Here is a 21,949-nt window from a genome sequence, read left to right on the forward strand (position 1 = left end):
ATATGATCAGCGGGGCTGCGTCCCCAGCACCCCGGCCGCCTTGATAGCTTATGCCCGAAATAACAACACACAAACTGTATTTATTTAAGCACTGCTTGGCCCATTTCTATCTAGCCTCTTCTAGGCAAATTCTCACATATTAATTTAGTCCATTTCTAATCATCTGTGTAGCACCGCTAGGTGCGCTTACCGGGAAGATTCTAGCCTACGTCCATCCTGTGTCGGAGCTTCATTGAGTGTGCCCGGGAGAGGGGAGCATGGCATTTCTCTGAGCTCACTTCCCCTTCCTCCCAGCATTCTGTTCTGTTTACTCCTCCCACCTATGTTTTAACCTATCAGGGCCAAGCAGTTTCTTTATTGCTTAACCAATGAAATCAACAGATCGATATATGACACTCCACATTAAAAAAGAATATACCTTCTCTGCAGCTCATGGAACATTCTCAAAAACTGACAAAATACTAGGTAACAAAGCAAACCTCCACAGATACAAAAAATTTTAGTGACCACCTGTGTCTTATCGGATCACCATGGATTAAAGTTAGAATTCAACAACAATGCTACCCCCAGAAAGCCTACAAATTCATGGAAACTGAACAGTCAACTACTGAACCACACCTGGATCAAGGAAGAAATAAAGAAAGAAATTAAAGTCTTCCTTGAATTTAATGAAAATAAAAAGACAAGGGCTGGAGAGATGGCTCAGAGGTTAAGAGCACTGACTGCTCTTCCAGAGGTCCTGAGTTCAATTCCCAGCAACCACATGGTGGCTCACAACCATCTATAATGAGATCTGGTGCCCTCTTCTGGCATGTAAGTGTACATGGAAGGATTGTATATGGTATACATAATAAATAAATAAAAAAAAAAGAAAATAAAAAGACAACATACTCATACCTATGGGACACGATGAAGGCAGTGCTAAGAAGAAAGTTCATAGCACTAAGTACTCACATAAAGAAAATGGAGAAAGCACACATTGGAGACTTAACAGCACACCAGAAAGCTATCGAAAAAAAAGAAGCAGACTCACCCAGGAGGAGTAGAAGACAGGAAATAATCAAACTGAGGGCTGAAATCTACAAAATAGAAACACAGAAAACAATACAAAGAATCAATGAAACAAAAAGTTGGTGCTTGGAGAAAATCAGCAAGATTGACAAACCCCTATCCAAGCTAACCAAACGACAGAGAGAGAACACTCAAAAAAGATCAGAAATGAAAAGGGGGACATAACCACAGACACAGAGGAAATTCAGAGAATCATTAGATCTTACTACAAAAGCCTGTATGCCTCAAAACTGGAAAATGCAAAAGAAATGGACTCTTTTTAGATAAGTACCATATATCAAAGTTAAACCAGGACCAGATGAACAATCTAAATAAACCTGTTAGTCACAAAGAATTATAAACTGTTATCAAATACCTCCCTTCCAAAAAAAGCCCAGGACCAGAAGGTTTCAATGCAGAATTCTACCAGAACTTCCAAGAAGAGCTAAGACCTATACGCCTTAGTGTATTTCATAATAAAGAGACATAAAAGTCATTGCCAAATTACTTTTATGAAGCTACAGTTACCCTGATACCAAAACCACACAATGGCACAACCAAGAAAGAGAATTACAGGCCAATCTCACTCATGAACATCGATGCAAAAATTCTCAATAAAATCCTGGAAAACCAAATCCAAGAAAACATTATAAAAATTATCCATTATGATCAAGTAGGCTTCATCCCAGAGATGCAGGGCTGGTTCAACACACACAAATCTTTCAATGTAATTCATCATATAAATAATCTGAAAGAAAAAGAAACATATAATCGTTTCATTAGATGCTGAAAAAGCATTTGACAAAATTCAACACCCTTTTATGATAAAGGTCTTGGAGAGATTAGGGATCCAAGGGTCATATCTAAATATGATAAAAGCTATTTACAGCAAGCCGAAAGCTAACATCAAATTAAACAGAGAGAAACTCAAAGCCATCCCACTAAAATCAGGAACAAGACAAGGCTATCCACTCTCTCCATACCTCTTCAATATAGTGCTTGAAGTTCTAGCAATAACTATAAGACAACATAAGGGGATCAAGGGGATTTTAATTGGAAAGGAAGAAGTTAAACTCGTTATTTGCAGATGATATGATACTATACATAAGCAACCCCGAAAATTCTACCAAAGAATTCCTACAGCCGATAAACACCTTTAGTAATGTGGCAGGATACAAGATAAACTCCAAAAAATCAGTTGCCCTCCTATATACTAAGGATAAGGAAGCGGAAATGAAAATCAGAGAAGCATCACCATTCACGATTGCCACAAATAGCATAAAATATCTTGGGGTAATTCTGACCAAGGAAGTAAAAGATCTATTTGACAAGAACTTTAAGTCTTTGAAGAAAGAAATTGAAGAGGATACCAGAAAATGGAAGGATCTCCCTTGCTCTTGGATTGGGTGGATGAACATAATAAAAATGTCAATCTCCCAAAAGCAATCTATAAATTCAATGCAATCCACATCAAAATCCCAACATAATTCTTCACAGACCCTCAGAGAACAATAATCAACTTTATGTGGAAAAACAAAAAACCCAGGATAGCCAAAACAATCCTATACAATAAATGTGCTTCCAGAGGCATTACCATCCCTGACTTCAAACTCTATTACAGAGCTACAGTAATGAAAACAGCTTGGTATTGGCACAAAAACAGAGATGGTTACCTATGGAATCAAATCAAATACCCAAATATTAATCCAGAAACCTATGAACACCTGATTTTAGACAATGAAGCTAAAATTATACAATGGAAGAATGATAGCATCTTTAACAAATGGCACTGGCATAACTGGGTGACAACCGGTAGAAGAATGAAAATAGATCAGTATCTATCATCATGAACAAAACTCAAGTGCAAATGGATTAAAGACCTCAATATTAATCTCAACACACTGAACCTGATGAAAGAGAAAGTGGGAAGTAGTCTACAACACATGGGCACAGAGACCACTTCCTACGTAGAACCCCAGTAGCACAGAAAATAAGAGCAACAATGAATAAATGGGACCTCCTGAAACTGAGAAGCTTCTGTAAAGCAAAGGACACTGTCATTAAGAAAAAAAAAGGCAACCTACTGATTGGGAGAAGATCTTCACCAACCCCGCATCAGACAAAGGAATGATCTCCAAAATATATAAAGAACTCAAGAAACTAGACATTAATAGTCTAATTAATTCAATTAAAAATTGGGATGCTGAACTTAACAGGGAATTCTCAACAGAAGAGGTTCAAATGTCCAAAAGACACTTAAGATCATGTTCAACCTCCTTAGCGATCAGGGAAATGCAAATCAAATCAACTCTGAGATACCATCTTATACCTGTCAGAGTAGCTAAAATCAAAAACACCTATGATAGCCTATGCTGGAGAGGATGTGGAGTAAGGGGTACCCTCATCCATTGTTGATGGGAATGCAAAATGTGCAACCACTTTGGAAATCAGTGTGGTGGTTTTTCAGGAAACTGGGAGTCAACCTTCCTCAGGATCCATCAATTCCACTGTTGGGAATATACCCAAGAGATGCCGAATCATACTACAAAAGCATTTGTTCAACTATGTTCATAGCAGCACTATTTGTAATAGTCAGAACCTGAAAACAACCTAGTTGCCCCTCAGTAGAAGAATGGATAAAGAAGGCACATATACACTTTAGAGTTTTACTCAGCAATAAAAAACAATGACATCTTGAATTATGCATGCAAATGGATGGAAATAGAAAACACTATCCTGAGTGAGATAACCCAGACCCCAAAAGATGAATATGGTATATCCTCTCTCATAAGTGAATTCTAGCCATAAATAAAGGACATTGAGCTTATAATTCATGATCCCAGAGAAGATAAAAAAGAAGGTTAACCCAAAGAAAAACATAGTTATCTTCCTAGATATTGGATGTAGACAAGATTTACCGGGCAGTGGTTCGGAGCACGGGGGTAGGGGTTGGTGGGGGTAAGGGGAGATGGAGAGAGAGAAGGGAGAAAGGGAGGATGGGGAGCGCTTGGGGGAATGGGATAGTTGGGAAGGAGGAGAGTTGGATGTGGGAGCAGGGAAGTAGATATTTTAATTAAAAGAGCCATTTTAGGGTTGGTTAGAGACTTGACTCTAGCGGGGTTCCCTGGTGTCCAAGGAGATGCTTGTTCATTGGGCCGCAGAGGAGAGGGTACCTGAACTGGCCTTATCCTATAGCCATACTGATGAATATCTTGCATATCACCATAGAACCTTCATCTGGCGATGGATGGAGATAGAGACAGAGACCCACATTGAAGCACTGGACTGAACTCCTAAGGTCCAAATGAGGAGCAGAAGGAAGAAGAACATGAGCAAGGAAGTCAGGACCACGAGGGGTGCATCCATCCACTGTAACAGTAGAACTGATCTAATGGGAGCTCATCAAGGCCAACTGGACTAGGACTGAAAAATATGGGATCAAACCAGGCTCTCTGAACGTGCTGGTCAATGAGGGCTGACTGAGAAACCAAGGACAACATCACTGGGTTTTGATTCTACTGCATGGACTGGCTTTGTGGGAGCCTAGGCTGTTTGGATGCTCACCTTCCTGGACCTGAGTGGAGGGGGTAGGACCTTGGACTTCCCATAGGGCAGGGAACCCTGACTGCTCTTTGGACTAAAGAGGAAGGGGGAGGAAGAGTAAGGGGAGGGGAGGGAAGTGGGAGGAGCAGAGGAGGTGAAAATTTTTAATAAAAAAAAAATAAAGAAAATACCATCTGCACCACAATGTTTCTAAAAATTAGGGACCATGTACCGTTTTCAAAAATAAATATAAATTTTAGCATTGCTTTACTTTAGTGGCATGTGAATTAAAACTGCATTATAATAAAATTGCAGCTGAACATTCCCATTAATATCAAATGAATTCATTATGACCAGCACAGTTACAATGAATACTAAATGAATTAATAATGATGAACCATTTAAATTGTTGCCTAATTGTTTTATTTCATCTTTATGTATATTTTGGTCCTATTTTAACTGCTAGGTTAATAGACACTGACATTAAATATTTCATTTTCTTGCCTAGTAGTGGAAAATGTGCTCACACTGTTTTGGGACTTTCTTTCTCTTCCCCCCTTTTTGTTTTACATTAATCTTTTTGTTGCCTCTTTCTTTAATAGTACTACAGACACTCAATTAACAAATGCAGACTTTAATTATAATAAAGAAAAATCAAGAGAAAGGATATATTAGGCTAAAGACACTGGGACTACACTGTCCCGTGAGCCAAAGTACAGGACATAGTCAAATTTAGACTTTTAAATTGGTACTACTGATGTTATAAAAACACCAATAAAATTTATCTTCCTTTGCTTAATTGATTAGTCTCAGCAAAGTGAGACTAGTATTTGCATAAAAATCATTTGTACTTCAATAAAAAACAATCTAGTCAATCATTATTATTACAATATTTTAATTCTTGAATAATCATTTACTTGTGTTTGTCTTCATGGATGGTGTGGTACATGTGATGCAGTGTATGTCTATGGAATTGGCACTTACTTTTGTGTGCACACATATGGAACCCTAAGGTTGTTATTTATCCTTTCCACAAGTGCTTTCTATGTTGAAATTTGTGAAAGGCTCTCTCATTGAATATGGATCTCATAGATTCTGTAAGCCGAGCATTTGATGATATCTATGGATCTGCCTGTCCCCACTCACACCCCTGTATTTCCAGGTATGCACCACCACATTATGTTCCCCATGTGTTCTTTGGATCCAAAGAGAGAGAGATTGTCAAGCTTGTATGGTGTGAGGACTTACTAACTAATCTAGGCCTTGGTTCTAACCATTCACTTTCAAATTCTTTAGAGAACTCTGGTACTGACATTTTAATATATCTGCCATAAAAGAGAGGGAAGGTTTATTTGCAGGTGTAGAATGACATGGTGGGACAATGTAACTCATATCATGGTGACCTCAAGCAGAAAAAGACAGAAAGGGATCAGTTGCAGCTCATGCCTTTCAGAGACAGGCTCCAGTGACCTATTTTCTCCAGCAAGGTGTACACTATACAGTTACTACAATCTAATTATAGGCTATTCAAATTTTGACCTGTAGATGGACTATACAGTTAATTTGACCAGAGCTCTGATGAACTGATCATTTCTGGAAATTCCCTTCAAATATATTTAATAAAATTAGAGATGTGCTTATGTCCAATCAAACTGATAATGAACAGTAATTATCACATCTGTTAAATTCATTAAATATTGCCTTTAAATTTGAGGTTGAGTATATTTTTCTCATAAAGTTGAACTTAGAGATACTTTTTCCATACAAATCATTCAGTCTTTCTTCCCACCATCCAATATTCAGATCATTTTGCATTTTGCAGAAATTCTTTCCATATTGTCATCTTCTACAAAAAATGATGGTCATAGATTATATTTATCTTCAGGTAAGTTTCAATGAAATGCACATGAACATTTTCTAAACAAGTTAATAAAAACTGGAAAATGTGCCTCTGTTCTCCAGATGAACAGAAATCTGCTTTAACATGTTTTCTATGATTGTACAAAACAGTGATCATGCAAAATGGAATCAAAACAGCAACTGTAGCATAGCTTTAGCCTTTTACCTTCTCACATTCCTTTAGTTATCAGATCAGATAGAGAATATACATAGTGCTCATACACATTTAGATCACAGCCCTAGAAGATAGGTCCCTATGTGCTTCAAATCCATAGACTCAAGAAGTCATGGGTTCAAAATATTAAAAATATATTTAAGTACTTGTGAAGAGTTAGTATCTGTCTGCATCACGATTCTCTAACAAGTGAAGTAAAACACCTAGATGAGTTCTTAATATTTGTTATAGATGATACTTAAGAGAAGATTTTGATTATGTGGGAAGTATATACAACTTGCAAATAAGAAACTTGAGTATCTAAGGGTTATGTTTTTTGCAAGGGCCTTAGGAATTGACTCCTCTTCAGATATTGGGGAACAGCTGTGGGTAGATATTTATTTCCCCATGTCTCCTCCTATGTTCCCATGTTTGAGATTCCCTTAGGAAGGTTTTTCCCATGTACCCTTGAGAGAAGAAAAATGACCAATATCTAATCAGGAAGATGACTGAGTCACAGAGGCTGTCAAATAACTATATTTGAGTTTACAAACTATAAAATATGAGGAATAAGCAGGAAATTTTAGATAAAGATTTGAGAGATATTTTTGTAAAAGGCCATATATACATTCTAAAGGCTGGGAAGGAGCTGAAGATAGTATGATGGAAAGGAAACCATTTTAGGGCTGGACTAAGGTGAAGGATATTGGTAGAGAATAGAAAGGTATCTCAGTTGAGCATATTTAAGGAAACTGTGTTCAAGTAAACTAAACTATCATTTCCATTAAATATTGTATGTCCCAGAAGCCTGCTGGAGTTTTTCAATCACTTTTTAAAAACTTTTCTTACAGAAGAATTCTTTCTTTTGTGCACTTATTTTAAAAATTCAAAAACACACCAAACAATGAATTCCTATGTTATTTTTTTTTAATTTTTTTGTTTGTTTGATTATTGTCTGTTAGTTGAAGGGTCAGACATGTCATAGCATAAGTGTGTCAGTTACAGAACAGTTTAAGGGGACTAACTCTCCTACCACGTGGGGCACAGAGTTCAAACACTATTTATCAGCCTCCAAAGCAAGGACCTCTTGTAGGTGAGATATCTTTCTAGACCAGAGATAATGGACTTCAAGTATCTTCTAGATTTGAAAATGAATACTTAAATGTCAATTATCTGAAATTATTTATTGTATAAATGACTTAAATAACAAATTGTTAAGAAATAATTCCCAATTTTGTCATTGCAATGACAATTTACTAAAAATGTGCATCGAGATACACTCTGCTTCATTGAGTGTTTGCTATTTCTTGAAATTTGAATACGTGTTTTCTTTACAGTTGTGATTTAGAACTTTCCCTTCTCACCTCTCAAAGGTGTTAGGTGGAGTGGTGGCAGGGTTCTCTAATCTCACCTCCTAAGGAAGCTGAGGCAGGAGCACCACACATTGTGCGCCTATTTGAGCTAGAGCATTCCTTAAAAGTCAGCTTCATGGGCTGAGGGTGGGGGGGACTTATTTGGGGGAGGGGGAGGGAAATGGGAGGCGGTGGCAGGGAAGGGACAGAAATCTTTAATAAATAAATAAATTTAAAAAAAAGTCAGCTTCATCAACTGAGACAATTTGTCTCGAAATCAAAAGCACGAGAGGTATAGGTCAACGTTGGGATGCTTCTCTAGCATAAGAAAGTCCCGGGCCGGGCGGTGGTGGCGCGCGCCTTTAATCCCAGCACTTGGGAGGCAGAGGCAGGCGGATCTCTGTGAGTTCGAGGCCAGCCTGGTCTACAAGAGCTAGTTCCAGGACAGGAACCAAAAGCTACGGAGAAACCCTGTCTCGAAAAATCAAAAAAAAAAAAAAAAAAAAAAGAAAGTCCCGGGCTCAATCTACAGTGTGAAAGGAAGAAGAAACAGCCTTTAAGAAAATATAGGACTTTTATGAGCCTGAGGATCACAGAGAATCGATGACTGTGCAGTTCTGTGGTTAGGCCTAATGTATGACAGTGACAAACCTCTTCTCACTTTACACATTTTGGAGGGATAAGCCTATCACATTGACTAAAATGGTTATCATTTTCATATTTATTTTGGTAAAAATCTACCTAAAGCATGGGAAGATGGCCCCAGGCCAGTACTAGTTTCTTCTTCTATTACTTCCTCCACAGAATGTCCGTTGTTCTCTTTTATTCCCCTGAAGCATTTTCTTTTTGGATGACTTCATCATTTTTAACATTCTTTTTAAAAATACCTTTCCCAACCTGTCTTTTTCTTAACGTAAATGGAGGAAGAGAACTTTAAAAAAAAATCTTTCTTGAAAGGGATGGCTGATGGATCCCTGACTATTCCGTCTCAGAACTTCTCATCATGGAGGTTCTGACAATGTTGGCACCATCTGGGCCTCGATTTTCCTTTCTTCTGATTTTCTCTTTCTTTTCTCTCTCTCACTTTTTTTTTTTTTGAGCTGAGGTGCCAGCCACACCAGCCTGTGCTCCTGCTTTCTGCCAAAAAGATAAAAAGAAAAAAGAGAGAGAAAGCGAGAAATGCCTTGAATACTAAAATAAAATTTTTCAGTATTTCTGCTGTAAGTAGTGTACATTTCCATTGGGTTTTCTTTACGAATCTGTTTTTATCATCCTTTACAATAGGATATGCACAAGAAAACTTGTGGTTTATTAGCAGAAAACAGAGGCCTTGGCAGGCTTGAGAGCATTACAATCCTACAGTTGGGAAGGCTGGGCAAGAACCCAAGTTTGTCCACGCCTAAGAACAACACTGTCTGCTAAAATTACAGTTTTCCCTTTTCAAAAACCTCAAAGTTGTGAAACTTTACTAACTTTAAGAAAAGAACAGTTGGCCATACAAAAGATACACTTCCAAATCCATGAAGCAACTTATTTATACTTGCAAATGAACTGCTTGGAGTGAGTCTTAAAATGTATTTGTTCCAATTATTCGGCTAAGGTAACAAGCGGAAAGGAATCATTCTATGTTCCTAGGATAAAGAAACTCCAAATGTTTGTTCCAAAGAAAGAATTTGACCAATACTTTTAAGTGGATGCATAAAAATGGATGCTGTAGAAATGACACCCATAATTTAAATAGCTAAACTTTTTATTCATTCTTTATATGCTCAGGATGATATAATAAAATTAAATAAAAAGGAAGTACTTTTAAAACTTTGATTTTCCAAAATTCTATGAATTTTTACAAAGACAAAACTGCTAATTAAACTTTCTCATGTCTCATCAAGTCGTGTGTGTGTGTGTGTGTGTGTGTGTGTGTGTGTGATTTTATTAAAGAATGAAACAGGGCAAGGTAATCTGATACTTCCTCCATAAATTGAATTTACATTGCAGCAAGTTTGTAGCACCCTTGAGCCAGCTATAAAATGCTTTTGTTTTGTTTAGTCAGGTGATAAAGACTGGCTTTTGGAGCAGGGTAAAACTCAACAGCTGGTGAAAGTTGTGTTGGGAAGAAGGAAGCTGGGAAGTCTACATGTAGTAGATAGAAAACACAAGTATTATTTTCAGGTTGGCAAGAGAGAAACTCTAGGCTAGATGGCTCAAGCACAACAGCAAAGTCCTTGTTGAAACTGAAATGGTAATCCTAGGAGAGGCACCCCTTGCCAGTGCTACTCAGTGGTGATGGAGTATCAGATCCTTGGCCAGCCAGGAAAGCAGTATCCATCATATATTAGGTACAGTAGAGAATAGGGAACAGGTCAGCATCTATTTGGAGCATGGCAATGCCAACTTAAGGCTCTAATTGCTTCATCATGATAACTGAGGTACTCACTGGAAAAGGACTCTTTAACTGATGTTTCTACTGAGTTAACACGGACTAGAGTTAAAGGTTATCCTAGCTTTTGATACAAGCTGCAAGGTGTTTTCTTTTATCATCATCATCATCATCATCATCATCATCATCATCATCATCACTATTATTGTTGTTATTATTGACCAGGCTGGCCTCAGACTCACAGAGATCTGCCTGTCTCTGCCTCCTGAGTGCTGGGATTATAGGTGTGTGTCTACAACACCTGGTCTTATTTTTTAATCAACACAAAATGACACTGCTGCTTTGATAACAAACAAATCCCTATTATGAATAATTCAGACTGACTCCAGAATTTGTTTTGATGGAGATTTACAATGTGTTATTAGAATTGTTGTTCAGAAAACTCCATTCACAAGAGTCATGTTATTTTTTTCCATTGTAGAATTATAAAGCTCTATTAATTTCTTTAATTATTTTAAATTACTATTAAAGATTATTTTACTTGTCCAGTTGTCATTTTGCTGCATCAATTTTCTTTGCAAACCAAGAATATCTTATTATACAAAATAATCTTCAAAATTCTTATACAGGAACATTTATTTAAAATATTGCTCTAGTAAAAAAATGCTCTAGTTGTAATCTGAATAAAGACTTTTTATTCAGTCTTTTAATAATATTTTAAAAATTATATTGTTATAATGCCATAGGGTATATTATCATACTCAACTCTCTGCAACTAAGGATCTTATCCTATGAAATAACCCACTTATTTCTAACAAAATTAATACAACACACTTTATTACAACTGAATAATTTATTTAATGAACACATATTGAATGAATATTGATACAAAAATTCCCTGTGAGACAATGAAAATAAATATTTGTAAATAGTGAATATTGATCAATACCAAATTTCAATATATACACTACATATGCAGAAATATAAATGCATTGACAATGTTTATAAATAGATACTACATATTAGAAAGCAGTGATTTTCCATCCAGGAAGCTGCTTCCAAATTACCACACAAAGAAATATTAATTGTAAATGCTTGGAAAATACCTTAGGCTTATTAGTAACTATCTCCTATATTTTAAGTTAAGCCATATTCCTTATTTGCACTCTGCCCCATGGTGGTACCTTTATTAGCACGGGACATTTCATCTCTTGCTCTCTCTACATCTGGCAGGTGATTTCTCTGACTCCACGTTAACTTATCCCATCATTCTCACTTTTACTTTTCAACCTAACTTTATCCTTTTTATTTATTTTCCAGTCAGCTGGTTTAGTACACCATTCATAGTCACACTTATTCACATACTATACAGAAAGATTATTCCACAGCATCTCTCCCTTTTTGTCTAACTAAGAAGGTAGGTTTTAGCCTTAACATAGTAAAACAAGAATTACACTAACAATATTCAATCCATTTGTATTTGTCAAAATTAGAGAAAATACTCTATTATCTATCTTACCTTTCTATCTTATCTTGGTGAGTTTCAAATTTTATACCTAATTACCTTACATAAGCAACTTGTAACAACAACTTGTAGGCAACTGCTCTTATGTGATAATAAATATCCATAACTAATACTTTGGGAACGTGGTCATGGTTCTCTTAGACTACTTCTGTTGATTGGGGATATTGGTAATTTTTGGTGGACCCTGAAATAATTTACGATTATTCCTAAGTCATAACTAGAGAATATTGTAAAGCTAAATCATCTCAATCAGAAGCTTTGAAGCTGTTCTGCATGTAGAATTTTTATTTTTTATGTAATCTGGGTTTTTTCTGGGGTATTTTTTGATCAAACTTGATTTTTTTTTAACTCAGAATGAATCCATAGTCTCTCATTTCCTGTGGAAATAAAAAAAAAAACTCATAACCTCTTCCACAAAGCAATTTAAATTTTGAAGTCAAAATATTTTCAAAATACATAGCTTGGTTTAGTCTAGAAATCCTCACAATCAAGTGTTTTTTAGGAGCCTGAAATTTAAAGACAACAAAAGGACAGATAGTATCTAGGCTCTCTGTATTTTCCATCTTTACATGGCTTATATTTTTAAATACTCTTCCTTTTTTGAGAACTTTATTATTTTAAAACTACATTCTTAATCTAAAACTGTATATGTTCTTTTCCTTCTCTCTTCCAAGCCTATGCATATTTTTAAAATATAATATCACCCATTTGGAGGCTGTTTTATTCCAATTCTGCCATTTCTGTGTATCTGTAACCTTTTCTGTCTGCATGAGAAAATAAATCATTTTTTGTATTTATTGAGCTTTACATTTTTCTCTGCTCCCCTTTCTGCCTCTCCCCTCCCCCCTTCAACCCTCTCCCAAGGTCCCCATGCTCCTAATAAACTCAGGAAATCTTTTTATTTTCTACTTTCTAATTCCCATGTAGATTAGGTCTCTGTAAGTCTCTGTTAGTGTCCTCATTGTTTTCTAAATTCTCTGGGATTGTGGTTTGAAGGCTTGTTTTCGTTGCTTTATGAGTAAAACCCACCTATGAGTGAGTACATGTCATAATTCTCTTTCTGGGTCTGAGTTGCCTCACTCAAAATAATGTTTTCTAGCTCCATCCATTTTCCTGCAAAATTCAAGGTGTTATTTTTTTTCTGCTGTGTAGTACTCCATTGTCTAAATGCACCACATTTTCTTTATCTATTCTTTGATTGATGGACATTTAGATTGTTTCCAGGTTCTGGCTATGACAAACAAAGCTGCTATGAACATAGTTGAGCACATGTCCTTGTGGCACCATTGGGCATCCTTTGGATATATACCCCAAAGTGGTATTTCTGGATCTTGAGGAAGGTTGTTTCCCAATTTTCTGAGAAATTGCCACACTGACATCCAAAGGATGCTTGCTGTCCCACCAGCAATGCCAAAGTGTTCCCTTTACCCGACAACATCTCCAGCATAAGTTGTCATCAGTGTTTTTTATCTTGGCCATTCTTACAGGTGTCAGATGTAATCTCAGAGTTGTTTGGATTTGCATTTCTCTGATGAATAAGGATGTTGAACATTTCCTTAAGTGTCTTTCAGCCATTTAAAATTCCTCTGTTGAGAGCTCTCTGTTAAGTCTATACTCCGTTTTCTTATTGGATTATGTGTTCTTTTGGTGACCAATATTTGAGTTCTTTGCATATTTTGGAGATCAGACCGTTGTCTGATGTGGGATTAGTGAAGATCTTTTCCCATTCTGTAGGCTGTCGTTTTGTCTTATTGACCATGTCCTTTGCTTTACAGAAGCTCGCCAGTTTCAGGAGGTCCCATTTATTAATTGTTTCTCTCACTGTCTATGCTGCTGGGGTTATATATAGGAAGTGGTCTCCAGTACCAATGCGTTTAAGTGTACTTCCCACTTTTTCTTCTGTAAGGTTCAGTGTGGCTGGTTTTATGTTGAGGTGAGAAAATAAAGCTTCTATATAACTTAAATCATGGCATGTTTGCTGCTGGCTCCTCCTGCTCAGTTCTCTGTGAGTCCAGTGTCATAGTGAAGGCACGTTTACCACCAGATCTGGAAGCCATACTTACCATCCTAACTCTGACAAGTTTCTGACTCCATGTTGCCACCAAGTAGCCTGCCACCAGATGTTCATAAACACCATGCATATGTTTGTTAGATGGGCCTTTTTTTTGCCACTACCACCAGTCTATAACGATATATATATATATATATATATATATATATATATATATGGGTTTTTAATCTTAATTTTGATCATGTCCAATGAAAATATAAAATCCCACCTGGGTGGTTCCTAAGCATTAATTCTTTTTGCAAATTTGTAACTGGGAAGGATACTTTTTATTTTTTATTTTTTTTTTATTTTTTTTTTTTAAGGATACTTTTTAGAATTAGAATCCACTGAATCTTTTTGTTGCTCCTCTGCATTTTAGGAGCTAAAAGATGCAACCTACATAAGTATCAAAACTACTTATTAAATCAACTATCTATTGTAGTCACAGAAGTGTTCACATTTCAAACATTGCTGAGTCTACTGAAGTAAGTTGGTAATGAGTCTTTTATTCTGAACAACATTTAACAATCAGTCATCTAGATATTTTCCACACATTATTTGTTTGTTCCATTTTAAAATCTATAATAAAAAAGAATCAGCAAAGTTTTCTATTATAAGAAACTGTCTTCCTACAAACTACAGTTAACCATATAAACCAGCTTTATCAAATATATTCCTCACAAAGTAAAGAAGAAAATTATACGAATTAAGGATTTAAAACTAGTTATTCTTTATGCTATATTTTTGTCAGAAACAAACAAATACATTTGTTTCTTTGTCCCAAATTTTTACTTAGTAAAGCTCTAGTGAGTGGCTTCTTGATATTCATAAATGTACAAGTTTTAGCTCACTTTCCAATTACATAAGAGAAAAGTAATTCAATTAAAACTAGAAAAATATCATGGACACATTCAATTTTTTTCATGGTATTTTATGTCTTAGGTGTATAAATTAAGGATGAGGCGGTTCAGAGACTCAATGGTTTAATTATTAACATTAAAGCAGATACTGTGTGAGTTCACCTTTCACAGCAATTTTACTATATAATAGAATCTACACATAACAGCATAATTGTTACTTAAAGCTTCATTATTCTTAAGGTATTATTTGGATATATTACTGTCTTTCTGTTTAATCACATCATGGTAGATTTAATAGATGTTTACTAAGATCCCGACTTTGTTCAGATTGCTAAGCCAAGGGACATACAAATGATGCAAATGAAGAGTGTGATCCTGAGAAGGTCATGCTTGAACAATTCAAACTATTGAATTGAATATGCCTGTTTATATAGGACTGATGGTAATGCCCAGAGTCAGGAAGGCTTCTAAGGGAATTAAGAACTCTCATGTGAAAAGCCTAAGGGACTGAAAGTTGCAAGAGCTCTGTTTTACATTCCAAAAGAATGGTAGAATTGGTCTGGGTAAAGTGTTATTTAAGTTTAGCAGAGTGAGCTGAAGTTAGGTTGTAGGGCGTATCAACACACAATCCTGGGATAGTTTCAGGATATATTTAACTGGTCTTTTGCCACTGTACTGCTTTCAACATAATGCCTTAGGTTTTCTATTACTGGGTTAAAACACCATGAGCAAAAAAAACATGGAGAAGAAAGTATTTATTTGGATTATATATAGCCCACTGAGGGAAGACAAGGCAGGAACTCAAAGCTTGCTCAAACCTGAAGAAGATGCTGTTGCAGAGGCCTTAAAAGAGAGCTGCTTACTGGCTTGCTCCTAATGGTTCATTAGCCTGATTTCTAACAGAACCCAGCACAATATCCCTAGAAGAAGAAGAAGGGAAAAAAAAAAAAAGACTTTACAAACAAAATGAGCATTGCTTTCCCCCATCCATCACTAATTAACAAGATTTCCTAGGGGCGTGTCCACACATAGCTAGATATTCTGGAGGCATTTTCTCTCTTGTGATTCTTCCTTTCACTTGACTATAAAACTAGTCAGCATAGCCAGTGTAGTGCCCGAGTCACTGGAACTCCAAGAACACCAGTAGAGAAGCAGACTCATCGAAATGCAAAAGCAAGGTTTAATTATCTAAATCGCAATTCAGACCTCGTCTTCCACACCTACACAGCAGGAGCCAGAGGAGGTATCCCTCTCCCTCCATTCTTAGGCAGGGTTTATAATGGCAAAAAAATCAAAAATCTATTGTTATGGCCATAAGGGGTATGGGTGACTCTCTGGTTGGCTCCAGTCCAGGGGATTTTCCACTCTGCTGCTGTCAACATCGAGTAGCTGGGCTCCAGTGTTGGGAACTTCGCTCTCTGCTGGCAGCCACCTTCTTCAGCAGCTGGACTCCAGTCTAGGGAACTTTCCATTCTGGTGACAGCCACCTTAGGGCCTAATACAAAAATAAATTTGGCTTTGTCCCTTCATTCCCCCCTTTTCTTGTTGATCGACCCAATCATGGGTCTTTTACAGTTAGTTTATAGGTATCTTCTGTCCTGAGAGGGTCTATAGTTCTGAGAGTACTGCACCATAAGTTGGATGGTCCCCAATCTTTTCTTTATAAATTGGACTAGCCTATTGAGTTATGTGGTCCAAAAGTCAGCAGTTTCAGCAAAATTACCAGGGGTCCTGTCAGAGTGGAGATGAGAGTAGGCAACAGGGGGAAACTATTAAACCAGGATTCAAACCATTCTTGGTTGGCTTCTCATTCTCTCTCTTTCTTTGTAAGTCCCTCCCACACCTTGGCCATGGTATCCCTTACAAGGCTTGAATGGTCTATATAGGACCAGAATTCTTCTCCCAGAGCTGCACATAATCCTCCCTGTTGTAAAAGGATTAGGTCCAGTCCCTTTCTGTTTTTTAAAACCATTTCAGCCTGCGAGGAGAAGGAGTCCTGCAAGTGGGAGACTGAGGTCTCTAGGCATTCTGTGCCAACATCTATAGCTTCTCTCAAAGCAGAGTTATGTTCACTTTGGGACACAAGAGAGGCAGTTCCTGTTCCCAACCGTGCGAGGCTCGTCCCTAGGAGGATACTCAGTGTAAGGGTGCTTACGGGCTCTTTTTATTCTAGTTAGACCTGCATCCTACTCCATTCTATCTAGGAAACCTTGGTAGTAACGATAAAGGAGCCGGGGTACCAGTCTGATGAGAAGACAGTATCCGTTGGCGTCCTTGAGAACTGTAGTATGTGCACAAGGAGTTAACCCCGGGGAGCATGCCCACCAGGTATCATTGTGGGGCATTAGGTAATCTGCAGTGGTTGTGAAAGGAAAACTTGAACAGTAAAGAAAAGCCTTGGCAGTGCAAACTTTACCTATGCAAAGCCTCTTTCCTGTTGCTTGTTCCAGGGTTAGAGAGTGTGGTGAATGCCAGCGACCTTCATCAGACTTAGTTGCTTCTTGAATAAGGCACTGGACAGCGGTTCCCTCATAATAAGGGGGAGCCACATCATAACAGAGCCAACAAGATTTAGTTAGGGTCGGCCATGAGGAGTTTAGATCCATGTAAGTTTTAGGAGCTCCAGGAGGTGATGCTGTTCTAGCACCCAAGGCTTGGTAATACCTAAATCATCTGGGGCCTGTGTTTTAGGTGGAAGTGTGGTTACAGCCAGTTGTTGAGGCACTAGTCTCTGTGGGTGTGGGAGTATGATTAGGGTCTAGTGTCTTATTGGGGCCTATTATCGCTGGCTTTATTGACTCTATTTTAAGCCAATATGTCCTGTTTTCCCTGATCAGTGAAAGTAATTTTTATCTAGTCTAAGTCACCTGTCCTATAGGGTTTGTCAGGCTGAGGAAGGGGCGGGGGAGGCACATACCAGACTGATCTTACATATTTAAAAGTGGCTATTTCTGCTCTACTTACAGCCCATTTCCATTCCCCATCATTAGAGGTGACACAGTCCTGACTTTTGCAGAAAGAGGATTCCAGGCCTCGGCACTGCTTCCTATTCCTGATGTGATCTGGGCATACATAAAAACCATACCTCCTGGCTGCCACCTGGCCTGTTGCTCTATAGACATGGTTCACATCATGAAAGCAGAAATATAGGTCAAGCCACCAGGTGTTCAATGGGGCCACACTGGTAGTCTGGTACAGAGTTTCGTATGACTCTCCATCCTCGACGACCCAAGTCAGTTTAAAGGGTACATGGGGTTGACTTCTTTAGCAGGAACAGAGGGAACCAGCAGGATCAGTAACTATGCTTGAGTCAGACCCTTAGGGTGTTTGTATGCCTCCCAGGTCTCATTGCAATGGTCCTCTTGTAGGGCAAAGGGATTGCTGGGTGGGCATATGAATAGTGGATTCAAGAGGCAATATTGTCCACCTTGAGGGTGGTTGGTGTTGTCAGAACAACCATGTAGGGCTCCTTTCATCTCAGCTCCAGCGATTTTGAGTCACGCCTCCTGACAAAAGCCCAGTCTCCAGGCCTGAATCTGTGAGGGGTTGGAACAGAGATGGCTTCATGAATGCCCTAAGCTTAGGCCATATGGTTTTATGAACTGATTGGAGCCACTGGATGGCGCTGAACAAGTCCTGATCATCTAAGTCAGCAATCAGGTCAATTTGCAAGCTAGGAATCATAGGGAGAGGATACCCATATATAATTTCAAAGGGAGTCAGGCCCATTTGATAGGAGGTATTTCTGACTCTAAAAAGGGCAAAGGGAAGGAGAGTTACTTAGTGCTAGTCTCCCAAGTTCAATTTAGTCAAGGTCTCTCTTAGGGTCCTATTCATCCTTTCTACCTTCCCTGAGCTCTGGGGTCTATATGCACAAAGAAGTTTCCAATCAGTCCCCAGTTTCCTGCTAGTCCCTGGATTACTTGAGAGATCAGGGCAGGGTCATTGTCTGACCCTATCATGGCTGGGAACCCAAACCTAAGCAAAATTTCTTCAATCAGCTTCTGTGCCACCACGGTGGCTGTTTCGTACTTGGTGGGAAATGCTTCAGTCCATCCCGAAAATGTATGTATCCAAATTTTCCAGGTTTGATTTCAGTAAAGTCTACTTTCCAGTATGTACCCGGTCGAGCTTCCCACTGATGGGCCCCTGGGTTGGACAGGATGCTCACAGCATTTGTCAGCTGGCATGCCTGGCATTGTGTCATTATCTGTTCAATAGTCTGGTTGCCATCTTGAATTTTGACCTGAGCCCTTTGCTACAGGTCCTGAATTCTGTGTGTGTCCAGGTGTGAGGAGTGGTGCATTTTTTAATGTATCTCATATCCCAGCCTTTGGGGCAGGAGGACTCGCCAATGGACAGTTTTCCACCATTCCTCTATTCGCAGACCATGGGGAGAGTTTGTATCCAGGCTAGATCTTCAGGTGTGGACTTGGGGATCTGTGGCAGGCCCCTGGCTCCTGGGACAGTTAAAATCACCCTAGCCCTTGGGACTGTAGCCCCTCTTTTGTGGTTTTATCTGCCAGGTTGTTTCCCAGTTCCGGAGCCTTTTTGGTGTCCGGGGCAGTGCATTATTGACAACTTTGTGGGCCCCGTAATGCTTGTCGGAGATCCAGAATCTTCTGTTTGTTTTTAATAGTTTTTCCTTCTGCTGTTAGCAAGCCTCTCTCCTGGTAGACAGTCCTGTGGATATGGGCTGCGGCAAAGGCATATCTGCTGTCTGTGTAGATGTTTGGTTTTTTTTTCCTCTCCCCATCTGTAAAGCCTTTGTAACGGCTTCTAACTCCGCCTTTTGTGCAAGGATAGGAATGTCCTTCAGGTCTGGGCTGATGCAGTGGGCCTGAGTCAGTATCCCAGAACAATCATGTAGCTGGTCCTCTAATTCTGGATCCGGTAGTAGGGTGGCTGGTTTTAAGGCAGTTGGAACATGGAAGGTTATCCAGGTGGGGTTAAGCAGTAGCTCCTGGTAGTGGGTCTTTCGGGCATTGCTCAGCCACCTACCTCGGGGTGCTTCAGCACTCCTTCTAATGCATGGCGGTCACAATACTCAAATTTTGGTCCAGAGTCATTTTGTCTGCATCTTTTACCAATAGGGCCACTGAAGCTATGATACAGAGGCATGGGGGCCACCCAGCTGCTACTGGGACAAGTGTTTTTAACAAATAGGCTACTGGCTGCCTCCAAGGCCCCATAGTTTGGTGAGCAGTCCCTTTGCTATCCCTCTATTCTTGTCTACAAACAGGAGAAAGAGTTTATTCACATCTGGCAGTCCATGACAGGAGCTTCCAGGAGCTTCTGTTTAGAGCGCCCTTTGTCTTTCCTCTGTCCAAATAAAGTCCTGACCTCCTTTTGTGGCCTCATATAAGGGTTTGGCAATCTCACCAAGCCAGGGATCCATAGGCGGCAGAATCCCGCTGTTCTCAGAAATTATCTAACTTGTTTGGCCGATTTAGGGTTTGGGATCTTTAGCACAGTCTCTTTACGGGCCTCAGACAACCATCTCTGCCCTTTCTTAAGAACATATCTTAACTAGGTCAGTTGCCCTTGACAGATCTGAGCCTTCTTTGCTGATGCTCGGTATCGTTTTTCTCCAAGGGTGTGCAACAGATGCTCAGTCCCTCTCACACAACTTTCTCCATCCTCCACAGCAAGCCACAGGTCATCCACATATTGTAATAGACTCACCTCTGGGTTTTGGAGTCAATATTCACCCAGGTCTTCATGCAGTGCCTCATCAAAAATGGTGGGAGAGTTTTTGAAGCCCTGAGGCAGATGGGTCCAAGTCAGCTGATTCTGACTTCTGGGTTATGCCATTCGAAGGCAAAGTAGGCCTGGCTCTTAAGGGCTAATGGCAGGCTGAAGAATGCATCTTTGAGATCCAGTGCAGTGTACTCTTGCCGGTCAGGAGGCAAGGTACTCAACAGTGTATAAGGGTTAGGGACAGTAGGGGGTATGTCCATTACTCTTTTGTTGACTTCCCTCAAGTCCTTCACAGGGCAGTAGTCATTAGTATGAGAATTTTTAACTGACAACAGGGGTGTGTTCTGGGCATACTGGATAGATTGTAGGACCCCAAGCCTTAATAGCCTCCATATGTTAGGGATGATGCCTTTCTTTGCTTCCAGTAGCATGGTATACTGGCGGACCTAAATGGGATCCACTCCTACTTTGATCTCAATGAAAACCTGTGAAGGGCCAGTTCCATGCCTCCTGTCTCTACCCAAGTCAGCGGGAAGAATTGGAGACAGTTCTCTATATCAGGCTCTGGTGTTGTTGGTTCCTGGTAGAGTGTATTCCTCAGCAAAGTCACTAGTGACCAAGACCCCGACTGGCTCCCCATTCTGATAGACCAGTTTGACTCCTTTCTCAGAGAAATGAATATATATGGATTTTCATTTTGGATAAAAGGTCTCAACCCAGCAGAGGATAGGGGCATTCAGGTATTACTAGGAATGAATGTCCTATTCCCAAGTCTACTATTCTTCGGGTAGTCCATGAGTAAGATTTTGTCCCTGTGGCCCCTTGGAACCAAGTAATTTTTGGTGGACATGTATACATCCCTCCCCCCAGTTTTAATAAGACTGAATTTTCTGATCCTGTATCAATAGGTTTCCCCTCCATCAGTAGAGTTACCCAAGGCTCAGGGAGGTGTTCTGAGCCCTGTCTCCCCCAGTTGCTGTCTTCTGCCCAGATTGCCAGAGGCACTCAGGTTTGGCAGCACCCCTTTCTTAGGGAAGTCTTTAACCCAATGCCCTTCTTCCTTACAGTAGGCAGATTGGTTTTGCCTACCTTGGGTTTGGGTCGCTTCTCCTTTCAGTGTCTTGAGACAGTTTAAGTGGTCTGGCACCTGTGGCCATCAGGATTTCTTTCAGGTCTTGTCTATGTTGTGTTTTTGTTGTTTTAGGATCTGGCCAAGTTCCTTTCCTTTCTCACTCCTTTCTTTCCTCCTTCTGCTCCTCTGTCTCCCTCTTATTATAAACCTGGTGCTGCCACTAATTCTCTGATAATTTTTTATCCTAGTCTTTCTAAAGATTGTAATATTTTCTAATGTTGGAAGCATCCTGATTTATGGAGGCAAACATCACCATTTGGCTGGATTCATATGGAGTGTATTTCTGGAATGCCTCAAGTAGTCTTTC

At 39.2% G+C, this 21,949-nt stretch overlaps 1 pseudogene; it reads right to left on the reverse strand.

Moving 5' to 3' along the window:
- Positions 1–20,339: 20,339 nt before the first annotated feature.
- LOC121455688 lies at positions 20,340–21,368 on the reverse strand (annotated as a pseudogene).
- Between the last annotated feature and the right edge of the window lie 581 nt (positions 21,369–21,949).

Source organism: Microtus oregoni, unplaced genomic scaffold, assembly GCF_018167655.1.
Source record: "Microtus oregoni isolate MIOR12 unplaced genomic scaffold, Mior012 000014F_ref0000157, whole genome shotgun sequence".
Lineage (NCBI taxonomy): Eukaryota > Metazoa > Chordata > Mammalia > Rodentia > Cricetidae > Microtus > Microtus oregoni.